This window comes from Pleurodeles waltl, chromosome 10 (genome assembly GCF_031143425.1).
Source record: "Pleurodeles waltl isolate 20211129_DDA chromosome 10, aPleWal1.hap1.20221129, whole genome shotgun sequence".
NCBI classification, from domain to species: domain Eukaryota; kingdom Metazoa; phylum Chordata; class Amphibia; order Caudata; family Salamandridae; genus Pleurodeles; species Pleurodeles waltl.
Window position 1 is genome coordinate 50,431,635 of NC_090449.1, and position 14,511 is coordinate 50,446,145.

Here is a 14,511-nt window from a genome sequence, read left to right on the forward strand (position 1 = left end):
TTTCAACAGTTACTTTCTTTAGGAAACCTTGAGGGATCTACAAATATGACCCCCTTCCTGAATTTGGAATGTTGCCTACTTTTCAGAAATCTAGAGCTTTTTTTGATCACCCAGGGTTTTCACACTGGTTTCCACCCCAAACTGGTAGTAGGTTTAGAGCACAAAAGACAGGGCAAAATGGGCTACCTCTTAGAAAAATGCTAAAACTGTGGTACAAAATTTGATTTCTTGAACCAGCCCTGCATGTTCCTGAAAGATGGGAAGATGGTAACTTTAGAACATCAAACCATTTGTGGATGCCATTTTAGAGAAATGCAGACACTTTTATGTGGCGCACTTTATCCCTATTTTTCTCAAAACACCCAAACGTTTGCTATATTCTGCCTAATTTCTCAGTCCTCTCCAGGGGAATTGATAAACCCTGGTTACCTTTAGAATCCTCAGGATACTGGAAAAAAATGAAGCAAATTTGGCATGGACCTTTATGTGTATAAAACATTATGGAGTCCTAATTGCGAACTACCCCAAATAGTGAAAAAAGGGCTCAGAAGTGGGGTGGAAAAGGCCTAGCAGTGAAAGGTTAAGAAAGAGAAAAAAATGGTATGCAACACAAACAGACTTATTTGGACAGCCTTGCAGAGTTGCATGTATGTATTTGGTGGGAAATCTGACAAACCCTTATATTGCCAGGCAGCCACCACAATCAATGCAGAAATATGTGATTTGGGTGGAATGAAGGTCAGTGATTGGTGCCTTTGCAGACAGAAAAAGGTGTCCAAGGATGTTCCCAGGTGGTAGTAGAAACAGATAAGCCTCTACTCTGGCACCTTTCCATCCAAAACCTCCTAAAATTAGATCAGGAGGAGCTTGACCTGCCACTGACACTAGAGGAGATTGTTTACAGAGATAGTGGTTCCATCAGAAAACACAGCAAGAGATGGAGACAGTCATGGGACCACTTTCAAAATGTTAGACCTTAACTGGGTCCTGAAAACATGTGGTTGTAAATGCATGCCTATGAGGGTTGAACCTGAGAGTTGTCTGTACTCCGATCTTCACCAGGTGTAATGCAAGAAGCACTGTCTGCTTTTCCTTGCTGACAAAACTCAAGAAAAATAAAAATGATTTCTTACTGTGAAAACATTTTGTGAAACTGCTAGAGTTTCGGATGGTGTGTTCAGAGAATGTTCCTGTCTGGAAAGAGATTAAATTAGTCAGAATTTGAGCACCACATGAAAACACAATAAATCAATGGAGTCCTCCATTTGAGGTTCCCCAATAGCTGTTTAGTCCATGCATTGACCTCAGCAGTGAGAAGCAACCTATTTTGCAAAAATCCCCTTTGCTGAGACGTCACTGCACTACAGCATGTTTGTTCAAATGTTCAAAGCGCCTAGCAGTGTCCTAGCTCAGTGGTTCCCAAACTTTTTTGACCTGCGGCTCCCTTGACAATTGGATGTTGGCCACGGCTCCCCATTACATGACTTTGTTTGGTGGTGCGGTGCGGTGTGGGGGAGGGGAGATGTTAGGAGGTGGGCGTTGTAAACCCAGCCATGGGAGTACTTCTATTTTAATCCTTGATAATAATTGGGATGAAGGTATGGAGAATAGTGCGTGCAATACAAGGATGCGTCTGCTCTCTCTTTTCACAATATTTGTGCGCCCACGGGCCACGCAGTCACTGCATCTGTTTCCTGTTCACACGCTCTCAGCCTCGAGCTGGCAACATCCAGCCAAAACCAGCCAGCGGCACTGAGTTGCTGCAGCGCAGAGTTTGAGAACCACTGGGTTACGAGCTCTTACCACACATTACTTCTGTAAACAAATGGGCGATCAGTTCATATCCAATGATCAGCAGTGTCGGACAAAAAATGGATTTCATGAATCTGTTTTGCAAATGGAATCTGGTCCCATGCTAGGACTAAAGTGATAACACAAGTTGAGAGATAAAAATACTGGACTTTACTCCCTTTCCAGCGAGCCAAAGGACCTTTGGATAATTAATGCAGTCAAACTGAAATGTAAGAAACATCCACCATATTCTACTAAATTGAAGTCCGTTAGCAAATTCAGGTGACTATTCCAGTATGACTGCTACATATGACCTAACTTGTTAAGAATTCTACAACTCTTAAGAGGGCATTTGCATAGCTACCTAGAAGAGTGGAAGGAAGGATATACCTAGTATCACTGCTGGGATTTCAAAATTCCAGATTATGGGTATTTAGATACAAGGTTCAGAACACCATTAATATGAAAACTTATAACGCAGCACCATTAATTATAACCCAGAAAGCATAAGCAATTGTAAATTGGCACAAGCAATTTATAAAAGCCAGGCATAACAGTGCCAAAGGTTTTCATAAATTCTGTTCGCATAAGCTGCGTGCACCCATGTTCTTCACTAGGGTAGTGGTGGAGCAGTAGCAAATTACATTTTCTTTTGCATATAATACACATGGGAGATAAACTGAATATGATGTGATGATTAAAGGTACTTTTTAGATGTAAACTAACCCCATCATGCACTCCAGTGTAAGTACTTAATAGAAATCAGAATGATTTCCAATAGCCTGTGATGAGCGGGTTAAACTCTGGGTGGTATTGAAGTCCATTCCATGGCAAATCTTCAAAATAAAGGGTACATCAATACATATGGAGATGGCTACGCCTTAAAGCCATATATATATATTTTCCAGTGAATGTGGACACTGCACAGTTCTGCCAAATGGTCATCCACTACAAAATAACTGAACAGAAAGTATTGAATCCGTGCATTAGTTTAAAAATGTGTACTCAATAGAGGATGAATGCATGTTAAAATCGGACTACATATGGGCATGGTGGTGTGAAGCAATGGCAACCAACTGAGGAGTTTCACTTATTTACGTGTCTCAGATTACACAGGGTATCTGGGGTGCTTTAGCTCAGGTAAGCCCGTCAGATGTATTGATGGGTTACAATAGGAAACAACATCTCAGCTTCCCTCATTTACAGTCCCCGGAGCTAGCCTCTGCAGACGGAAGCTTTGCAATGGGTACTGATACTTTGCACAGCCCATTTACAACGGCTGCACGCCTCTATGCAATTGTTGTGGAAGGCACATAGCTTTCGTTTGATATGAAGCAGCTGCTAAAGGCAGACTCCTACCCAAGGCATAGTGGGCAGTTTGAGGAGGGTATCTGGTGCAAGAAATAAGCTGTGCATAATTCAGGCCCCTGCGGCACGGGGTGAGGGGCACTTCAGGGGCCCCCATTTAGTTGAAGACTAATGAGCATATGCCATGTTCAGGTGGACTCTTCATATTCTGCAGGGGTCCCGTAATTTTGTGTTACCTCCTCATTAAAAGACGTAATAAAAATTTCCCACCAGCTTCAGAGTGACCGGTACTCCGAAGGGTATATTTCTTTTCATGACTTGATTAGATCTAATGCACTCACATCGAGTAATAATTACATCATTTAATCCTGTGTTTTGAAACACGTTTTCCATAGCATGTTGCTGCTTTTACTTTTCCAAGATCGCAAGCACAGAAGAAAATTAAAAAGATCTTAAATTGTGCCATCGGTGCCTTTGGTCCAGTTAGTGAATCACGCAAATTCCTATCCCCTGCAATATGTAAACATATTGCCAATAACTGCATTTATTGCCACATTCTGTAGTAAATTGCTGCTGAACAAATTTTTTTTCATTAAAAACCATATTCTTCGATCTTCTTCAAAATGTCACTGTTTTGAAAAACAACATGCATTATGTTAATTACAGATTCTGGCTAGCCATTCCGTGATTTGGTGTCTTATAGCGTCAGTACAGGTGCCATATTCATCCTTTTCGCAAAGTGTTGGAAAATATAAAAACAATGTCACGTAACCATAAGTGAATCCATGTACTGCACGCACGCTTGTAATAGCATAACTTTGCACCATCCCTTCGTACTATAATATGTCTGAGATACTGCTCTATGTTTGTAGAATGAAACAAAATATTTTAAGGAACACTTCATACTAGACGCTTAAAGAGGCAACAAGTGCACCACGTAGCGGGCGTTAGACACAGCACACCCGGCAAGCACTCCAGAAGCCGGTGGAATTACTAATGGACTCTACTCAGCAACTATGACCGTGGCGCCCCTGGCTAGTTTTGGTGGCGCACCGGGGTGCCGCGGCGCACAGTTTGGGAACTACTGTCCTAGCTTCTAGGATGACAACCTGGTGTACAGTGTAAATCACGTGGGAGCCTGGCGAAAGACTGGATGCCACATTAATTGTGCTGGAGACAAGAGGATATAAGATAAGAAAGAATAAGTTAATTTTTACTAAGTTTGAGACTGAGTATTCTGAGTACCTCTTATACAGGGATGGTATCAGATGAAAATGTGGGGAGTTAATTAGAATGCAATTAGAATTTGGCACTTGCAGGATATCAGTCGAAAGACACCTATGGAGGGTGCATAGACATGCATATATAGTAAAACAGGAATTTGCATTACCCAACTTAGTGATGCTCCATGTAATGTTTACTTTAGAACTATGTACATACGGACCTAGTTATGCAATACAGACAGATCTGATCAACATATGCACAAGTTCCTTGACACATCAACATTTTGACTAAACTTAGCAAAAATGTCTTGTGACAGCAACCCAACAAGCAATATATTGTATGATTTCTCCTAAGATTCGAAAAATCACAGTTGTCTTAGATTGGTGGCTATCTTCCCAGACAAGTCTTCCATGACTAGCTCATACATTTTCAGGAACAGTGAAGATATCACCAACTGATCTCACCTGAGTGTATTTTCCACCCCATAAGATGGCGCTCTTGTTAATGGTGAACTTTGAACCTTGAGGTGCTCGACCATTGTAGATCCCCACTTTTACAAAGCTGCTACTGTCATTGGATGTCATGTGCCAGTATAATACATCATATAATGGTGGGGTGTCTCCATACGAATCAAAAAGCTTTTCAATACCAGCAGAGGTCTTCACATGAACATTCTTTACATAGTGTAACATCTATGTACAAAATATGACATTGAAATGGATGAAGATGATTTTTTAAACAACCTGACTTAATTTACATTGTGTCTTTAAGGATGCGGTTGACTCATTGAAATGATTCAGAATGATACTCCATTTTTAATATTAGAACCAGAGAAGGTGTCAATACATGGGTGCACTCACCTGCCATGGTTGAAAACCTTGAGGATCTGCACATGACATGTTGGTGAAGGGACCTTCCTGTGGTTTGCAATGGAGCAGATCATGCAGTGCATGAGCCAAGGCATAGCTGGCTTTGTACGCATAGTAGGGAAATAGGAAATAATTCACTTCAAACACAGAAGTATCGAGCAGTTGTAGCTTTTCTCTCCCTGTACACAGCCCTTTCAGATCTGTCATGTTCCCAACATTTGTTTCTTTTAATGTTTCTATCCATTGGCAACTGAAGATCTGCTCCCAGAATGACTTTAGGAATATATCCTCAGAGTTTGTCCATGGATCAATACTGTAGAGAAATTCTTTGAACCCAGGGATTTCTCCTCTCTGCAGTGTTAGTCCCAGTGTGCCATTCAGCGTTTCCCACAGGTCCCACAGGGAAAATACTGGCGAGGGGATCCAGCTTGTCACCCCAATCCATATTTTAGTAGCAATCCTTTGACGCGATATCTCATTCAGAAAAGGGGCCATATGCACTGCAAAGGCATAACACACAATCACTTTGGCAGTGGATGCTTTTATAATGTCAATGACATGAGCTAAGGAGGCCCTGTTGGCTTGTGTGGGGAGATACTCAAAGATTTCAATGCAGATCCCATTCCTTACTGCTGCTTCCTTAAGCATCTGGCTTCCTTGAAGGCCAAGGTCATTATTGGAGGCAAGAATTCCAATCCATGTCCAACCAAAGTGGAGAAGCAAGTGCACTATAGCTTCTACTTGAAAAGAGCTAGCAGCCACAGTTCTAAGAAAGGATGGGAACTGGGCTTTGTCACTCAAGATAGGGAGTCCTGCACCATAGCTAATCTGTTGAGAAGAGAACACATTTCAAGTGGGAGTTAACAATACTTGAACCCTGATTGCTGACCACAGAAGTGGACTGAAGCATTGTTGCATTAAAAATACACCTAAACTTACACATTAATATTTGGCTATATGTGGGTAGTTGTTTACCAGTAGCAGTTAGTGATATTTAAAAAATGTGTGGTAGACATTGCTGTCTCAAACTTCATTTAGTGAGTGACCATCAAGAACAAGCTTGGCTAACCTCAAGAGAAGTTCAGGGGTCCACCCTTCTTGATGGCAAGTGATAACATTCCTAAAGGTGAAGCATACATTGTTTGATCAAAAAGAGCACAGATGTCAAGCAAAAGGAGAGAATCTATTGTCCCATCTAAGTATCTGTGGGGTTCACACTTAAATATATTTCAAAAAGTTTGGGCTAAATTTGCATTATGCAACACAATATTTAAATTAAATTTTCTATCATTCAATTAGAGATAATTCTGGAAGGGCATTCATGAATCATTGTGCTATGCCAAGATGTAGCGAGTCTGGCTCCCAACAGATTATAGCCCGCTTAAAACAAAGCTAAAATTAGGTTAATTTAGTCCTACTGGCTGAGCCAGCTGGTCTTCTGCTCAGGCTAGATAAATGACACAGGTTTAGAAAGAAGAAATATCTCAAAGTTTACACTGTTCTTAAAGACCCAGATCTCAGACAGCAGAAGGTCATAAAAGACTATCAAAATAGCTGTTAAAACTTTATTTAATTATTTTAGAAAGTATCCAAATAAAGTCATCAAATACCAACTTCTATTTTTTAGGGAGTGAGTGAATTTTGTTCATTAACAGCAGCATGTCTGTTTTGAGCAAAATTGTTAATGATGCGGGTGTAATGTTTGTAATTTTGTGCAGCTAAGCTCACTTGTCATTACTGACATTGTACCAACTTGCATGGGGGGCCTGTTTGGGGAGAAATTGTAATGTAAGATGTAGGGAATCAAGTCAGCAGGAACAGCACAGGCGTCTTTCCAATGTGAGCCGCAGAACACAGATGGTCTTCAAACATTACATATTTTGTTATTTTTTTCTGACACTTTTAAAAGTACTTTGAGGAGTAATTGTATTCTTCCTTGGTCTATTTGTGGTTGAGTAATTTTTTAAGTTGATTTATTTTTACTTTCTGACATTATTGATTTACTGGCAGTGGATTGGGGTAAAGGCTGGCCCCATGTATGGACTTAGAAACATTTTGGATATATCTTCTTAATACTTCCCTTATAATGCAAAAATGCTTTTTTTGGTGGGGAGGAAGGTGCTGCAGGTGGAATAGGGTACTTTTTTTGGTTTTCCATTGCCTCCTTCTTTTCTGATGATGAAGCAGTGACCATTTGGTGGAGCCAGTGAGAGAGAGAGAGAAAGAGAAGGATTGTGTACAGTTGTGCGTGTGTGTGTGTTTGTGTGTGTATATTTATGGCATTATGACCCTCAATACAACCCCGTTGGTTGGTGTTAAAGCGGCGGTAATACCGCCAACAGGCTGGCGGTAAAAAAAATTGAATCACGATCACAGCGGAAACCAGGGAGCTTCCATCGGAGGAGGAGTCGCTGTCTGTGGTCTCCCCTCCTGTCCCCGTCGTGGTGCTCCCCTCACCCTCCTTCCAACTGGTGCCTTCACCCTCGGTGGATTCGGCCTCTAGGCCCATGTGGGATGCAGCTCCCTCCTTCGCCGGTGCCTCTGCTCCTCCTCCACATGATGCTAATGCACACAAGGACAGGGTGACAAAACAAAAAGGGGAGGGAAGAGATACACTTGATCAATGCCAGCAACAACACCACCATTGGCACACACTACACACAGGGATCGGCCCTATGCACTAGGCCATGCACTACCAGTTACACAGCTAGTCACTAGCCCATGGGATACAATGCCTAACACCAGCATCTGCACACCAGAAACCCACAGCACCCTGCCCAGTAGTAGATGGCCACTTACACTACTGGGGTAGGAGTGCTGCAGAGCCTGCCCAACAAGGGACCTACACTCCCATGTTCGCCCTGACCTAGGGGCACCCACATCCCCCACGAGGTAACACCTTAACGCGTGCAAAGTCATGACTCTGAATCTGTACTCACCCCTTTGTGGCTGATGTGATGCCCTCAAGCGCCCAACCAACTCCGGATAGGCCACCGCCAGGATGCGAAACAGTAGGGAGGTCATGGTGCGACTGGCACCCTTTCCACTTTGGGAGGCCAGCCCCAGCTGGGCCTCCACCGTCTTCTTTGACCAGCGGCACAGGTCCTTCCATCTCTTGCAGCTTTGGGTGCTCTGCCTGTGAAAGACCCCCAGGGTCCACACCTCCTTGGCGATGGCACGCCAAATACCCTTTTTCTGGTGGGCGCTGACCTGGAGGGAAAAGACAGCAGAAATGGAAATCACGCACCCATCCGGACCATCATACTCATTGCCCACCAGTTCCCACTCATGCCCTGACGCACATACACCGACCACCTTATATGCTGCACTCTGGCCAGGACGCCTCAGAACCCCCCAACATGTGGCTTACATCCACAACACTCCATACATTCATGGCCCACGCATCATGCTCTCAGTGTACTCACCTGTTTGTCTGGAGGTCCGTTGAGTAATGTGTACTGGGGTATGACCCCATCCACCAGTTTCTCCAACTCCTCCGCAGAGAAGGCAGTGGCCCTTTCCCCAGACACATGAGCCATTTTCCCTTCCAGACAGAGGTCACAGCAGCACTTGCAGTATAGGTCCTCTCCTGGTGAAGTGAGTGAATAGTTAGAAAATGGAGGTCACGTCCGCGGCAGTGCATACCGTCACAGCCGGCTTACATTCCCATTGGCTCCTGGAACCCAGAGGGCCCAATAATAACCAATGCGAAGTTGCGCGGCATGTGGTACTGAAAATTCTGGACCCGTGTTATAAACATCGTCGTATCACAACGATTTTGGTATCAGCAGACGGAGAATGATTAGAATAGTATGCACAAGCATTGTATTCATATTCGAGTAACGAAATCACCCGAATATCAGAGTTTCCGTCCTGAACCCTCGTGTTCCATTTAAACGACAGCCATTTTGTGATTGCCCTCACATAGGCCAATGTCTAATGCTGAAAACGAGTCTGAAGGACACGTACATCTTTGCTGACTCCTCTGTGACCTGGGCAAGCTGACTCCACTGCCTGAAGCCAAACCTGTTCGGCCAGTTTCTTTCCCAGTGGCCGAATGAGATTAGTATCAAGGGTCAACACATCATAAAACCTTTCAACACACACAAACCATGCCTAATCTTACACACACCTGTCCCTGTTTCTTTCTTTATGACTTGCTTTACAAGGAGGAGGTGCCTGTTTATATTGGGGGTCCGTTGATATCTGATGAAAGTACTGAGCCTTGCCGGGTAATTGATTGAGGGCTGGACAAACTGAAATATGGGCTTGTCATCATAACCCTGCTATTTCTTTGTACTGAAAATATATGAATGGTCAACTGTAAAATAAGGAATGTTTGCCCAAAGCATAATATTTTGTATAAAAGAGAAGGTTAGCTTTGCAAGAGGAGCAGTCTCCTGAGAATATACACTGTGTTGTAGTTCTAGGATACCTGTATATACTGGCTGCAGCTAATAAACAAGATCTTTGACTTCACCAAGAAGACTCTGTGTTTCTGTAGTCTGAAACAGGAAGGACTCGAAGTCTTAGGGTGTGTTCCCTGGCACCACTGGGTTCTAAAAAACCCAGTACTTCAGTTGGCACCCATCGTGGGGCGATTTCAGCGGTACCAGTCCAAGCCAGAGGTTCGTGAGGAGCTTCGTGTGAAAATTCTGGAGGGAGGCCGCCACTTCATCGACCCCTGTATGTCGACGTGGTCCGAAAGTCTTTGCTGCGAGGTTCCCCGCTTCCCGACGGCTACGAAGGACTGCTGCCTTGACTATCGCCCTGTTTTGGACCCTTGATGATTTGGTAGAGCGAAACGATAAACGAGTCTTCTGGTGACGTCATCGATACCTCAGTTAAGTATAAGTGGAGCGTCTCCCAGTCCTTAGTTTGGTTCTTAGTTTGGTATCCCCTTGGGATCTTTGATTTGGAACTTGCAAGTACCAAAGCCGAGGGATTCGTGTATTCACGAGACTATCGTATTCGATAATCCTTTGAAGTTTGAAGCTAGACTAGAGAACGAAGATGCCTGGTCTTAGCAGACATGGAAATTTATTTTGTCTTGGTTATAATAGGGATTCCCGATTGGAGGACTCGTGTCCGGTTCCTCCGATTGGAACTCCAACCTATGAACTATATGTGAAACATGGCATAGGCCCCCTCACATATAATGAAGTATGGATCCGATACACCAGGAAAGATGGTGTTTTAAAATGGCCCCAATATGGTAGTTTTGATACAGAGATTCTGAATAATCTGGAGGTTAAACTTTTCAAGAAGAAAGCCCGGCCGGTGATGTTTGACTCTTTCCGCCTATGGCGTAAGGTAGCCAAACAGAAGGAAATTAAATTAGCAAAGAGAAATAAGAGGGAAGAGGGTATCTCGATAATGCAAGCTGCCATGCAGTTTAAAGATGATGAAGAAGAACAGATGAATGAGCAGTTGAACAGGCAACGTAAATTGGTGACCGATAAATGTTATCCAGTTTTTCCGCTTCTTCAGCAAGATGCAGCAAAAGAACTTGAGAAAGATCCTTTAATGTCACACTTGTTGAGTTCGCCACCCCCTTATGCGCAGAATGCTACAGCACCCCCGCAACCTTTAGCTGTGCAACCTCCGGTTATTGTGCCTCAGGTTCTTCCACAGCCGCCAGCTCCTCTTCAGTTGGCTCCTATTACTATGGCGCAGCCCCTTCAAGGGCCGCCGACTTCGCTACCTGCTCCATCTGTACCTCCTGCGACTTTATGTACTACATCGACTGCCTCTTCTGGTGTTCTTCCTGATACTGCCTCTGCGTCTGCTTCTGCGTCTGCCTTGCCTCCCTCTGTTTTTCCTCCTGTTCTTTCATCAACTTCTCCTTCTGTCCGACAGAGAATGACAGATACTGTTGCCAGCCTTATATTTCCTCTCATTGGGTCGTCTGGTGTGACCCCAGATTCGGAGCGTAAACAGTCGCGTAGTCAACTGCCTAATTCTCAAGAGAGAGAAATGTTTGACCGTATGGCGCGTAAATGGGTTGTTTACCCTTTAAGATACGATGTAGAGTCTGTTATGGATGTCTTCCGTCAATGGGGAGCACCGAAACAAAGATACGTTTTTGAGAAAATGTGTGCTTTCCTTTGTGAGGAATTGGAGGATAATGATTTGGAAACAAATCCGCCTGATTTGTGCCGTGTACAGTTTGAGTTTGAAAAAGGCACGATTGTGGGTCCCGATGTTGAGAAAGCAGTTGCGACGTTGTTGTCCTTTAGGAATAAGGATCCTTCTCAGTCATTGTTCCAAAATGACTCCTCTGTTAAAAAAAAGGTGCGACAGTACCCAATGAGAGAAGTGCCTCCGGTATGGAAGGACGCCGTTGCGGCTGATGTTGCTAATCAAATTGATGCTGTCCCAGCTCATTTTCAGCGTGTTTGGGTACATGTTCCGTGGAAGCGAGCTGAAGTTTTAGCCCTTAAGCAGACTTTGCCTGATCCCCGTAAAAACCCTGCAGGGTATTATAAGGAATTATCACAGACTGCAGACTCATGCATTATGAATTTAGCCGACATAGACATGTTATTTGGAAATGTTGTTCCACAGCCTTTGTGGGGATTGATTCGCCATACAGATCATGCGCAAGAGTTAGGTGACTCATGGGCTAATATTAGTGCTGCAAATGATAGACAAGTTGGTGGTGCCAAGCCTGAGCCTTTGGTAGCAGAACTGCCTGCTAGGATCATTACTTACATGAAGACTTTAATGCCTGCGATGCGTGTGAATTGGGATAAATTGTCTGCGTGTAAGCAGAAGAAAGATGAAACAGTGTCTGATTTATTCACCAGGTTTGAGGAAATGTTTATCGACCACAGTGGTCAAGATATGAGTACAGATGGTGGTCAACGGTTGTTCGTCGACAAGTTTGTGCACAATTTGCATGCCGAGCTGTGTAAGAAATTGAAGGATTCTGAGAGTTCTTGGGCCGTTTCCTCTTCAGCACAAATATTGGCTACTGCACAGTACTACGAAAATAGGGATAAAGATGAGAAGGATAGAGCAGACAAGAAAACTAAAGAATTAAAGACGAAGGTTCTTTTACAACAGGCGTATCCGCCACGTGGTGGTCAGAGTAACTATCAGCAACCTCAACAGTTCCAGAGAAACTCGCAAAGGTTCGAGTTTTCTCAACCACGTGTTCCTGTTGGTCCCAATCAGTGTTCATATTGTAAAGAAGAGGGTCATTTCAAGTATAGTTGTCCTATTTTGTTACAGCGTACAAATGGTGCTTCTGGCGCAAGAGGTCGAGGTGTTCAACAAGCTCCTAGAGGTAGAGGACGTGGAAGTTTTCCCCAGAACACGCGTTCCTTTCCGTCTCAAAACTCAATGAATAGTTTTGACCAGCAACATAACGCGTCTGGTAGGACGGCTCAGTACTATGATGACGACTACTATGCAGAAGAGGAGAATCTGGAAGGTAATAATTGCTAGGACAGCCATAGACGAAGAGAGGGAGTTTTTTTAGTTCCAGTGGATCAGAATGGACCTTATGTTAAGGTGATTACATCAGGTGTGTCGGAGCCTTTTCTGTTGGATACTGGTGCTACAAAGAGTTCTATTATGCACTCAAAACTCCCTGGCGCACCTTTGTCTGGCGAGATGAATGTTTCAGTAGGTTTTTCTGGCGCCCCGGTTAGGAACCCGATTTCTAGTCCTATGTCCCTTTCTGTTGGACCTTGTGAATTGGAAGCACCCCTTATTCTGACGACAGGTTGTGGTGAAAACTTGTTAGGATTGGATTTGTTGAAAAGATTGTATGCGACATTATATTGTTCTCCTTCGGGAGTACAACTTACACTGGGAAGGAAATTGGTCTCTCAAATGTATTTGTCGAAGGATAAACTTCCGACGAATTGTCGTTTCTTCCTGATATAATTTGGGCTACTGGTCCTAATGATGTGGGTCTTTTGGAAATACCGCCTTATGTTGTGACATTGAAAGCCAATGTTAAATTACCACGCATTCAACAATACAAGATCTCTAGTGAAGGTGAAAAGGCGTTGCTAGCGATCATTTATGATTTAATTGAAAAAGATGTAATTGAAGAGACAAGAGGCAACGTTTGTAATAGTCCTGTTCTGCCTGTTTTCAAACGTACTGACCCCTCTAAGCCACCTGTTTACAGGCTCGTGATTGATCTTAGAGAGGTAAATAAAATAGTTGTGCCACAGTTTCCAGTTGTTCCTAATATCACTGCCCTATTGACTATGATTCCAGCTTCCGCCACCTGGTTCTCGGTGATTGACTTAAAGAATGCTTTCTTCAGCATCCCGATTGCAGAGGAGAGCAGGGATATTTTTGGCTTCAGTTTAGGAGGCCGAAGTTTCCGTTTCAAACGCGCTCCTCAAGGCTACTGTGAAAGTCCATCAATATATAGTCAGTCTTTAAAAACACAGCTTGATGCAATTGTTTTACCTGACGGCGCTACCCTTATTCAGTACGTCGATGATTTGCTAGTCGCTGCAGATACTGAAGAGATTTGTAAAGAAGCCAACTTGTCGTTGTTGCGTCATTTATCTGATTTACATCACAAAGTGTCCCTTTCAAAACTGCAATATTGTCGACAAGAAGTGACCTACTTAGGTCATCTCTTATCGAAGGAGGGAAGGAAACTGACCTCAGAAAGAATTCAGGCAATTGCAAAATTGAGTGTGCCAAGGACACAGAGAGAAGTACGTGCTTTCTTGGGCATTACATCATACTGCAGACAATGGATACCGAATTTTTCTTTGCTGGCCAAAATTTTGGTAGCATTGACCTATAAAGATACACCGAACCCCGTTCCGTGGTCTGAAGATTGTCAGAAAAGTTTTTCCGAATTGCGTAATGCATTGTGTTCGGCTCCTGTGTTGGGTACCCCCGACATGCAGTAAGCCCTTTACACTGCATGTCCATGAGAAAGAGGGTTGTGCATTGTCAGTGCTGACACAGTCTTTTGGAGACAAGCAGCGCCCCTGCGCATATTTTTCGGCGACTTTGGATCCGGTAGCTAAAGCATTGTCGAGTTGCTTGAGAGCCACAGCGGCCGCAGCTGTTTCTATTCGACAGTCTGCTGGGTTAGTGATGAATAATATGTTGATTGTGATGGTTGCACATGCAGTGGACACGTTGTTAAACAGGACCAAGACACAGCATTTAACTAGTGCTCGATTGTCAGGTTACGAGTTGACACTGTTAGCGAGTCATGTGCACATAAAGAGGTGCAATACGTTGAATCCAGCCACGTTATTGCCGATTTCAGTAGAGACAGATGATGTTGAACAACATGATTGTTTTCTTAGGACAGAAGAAGAAACGA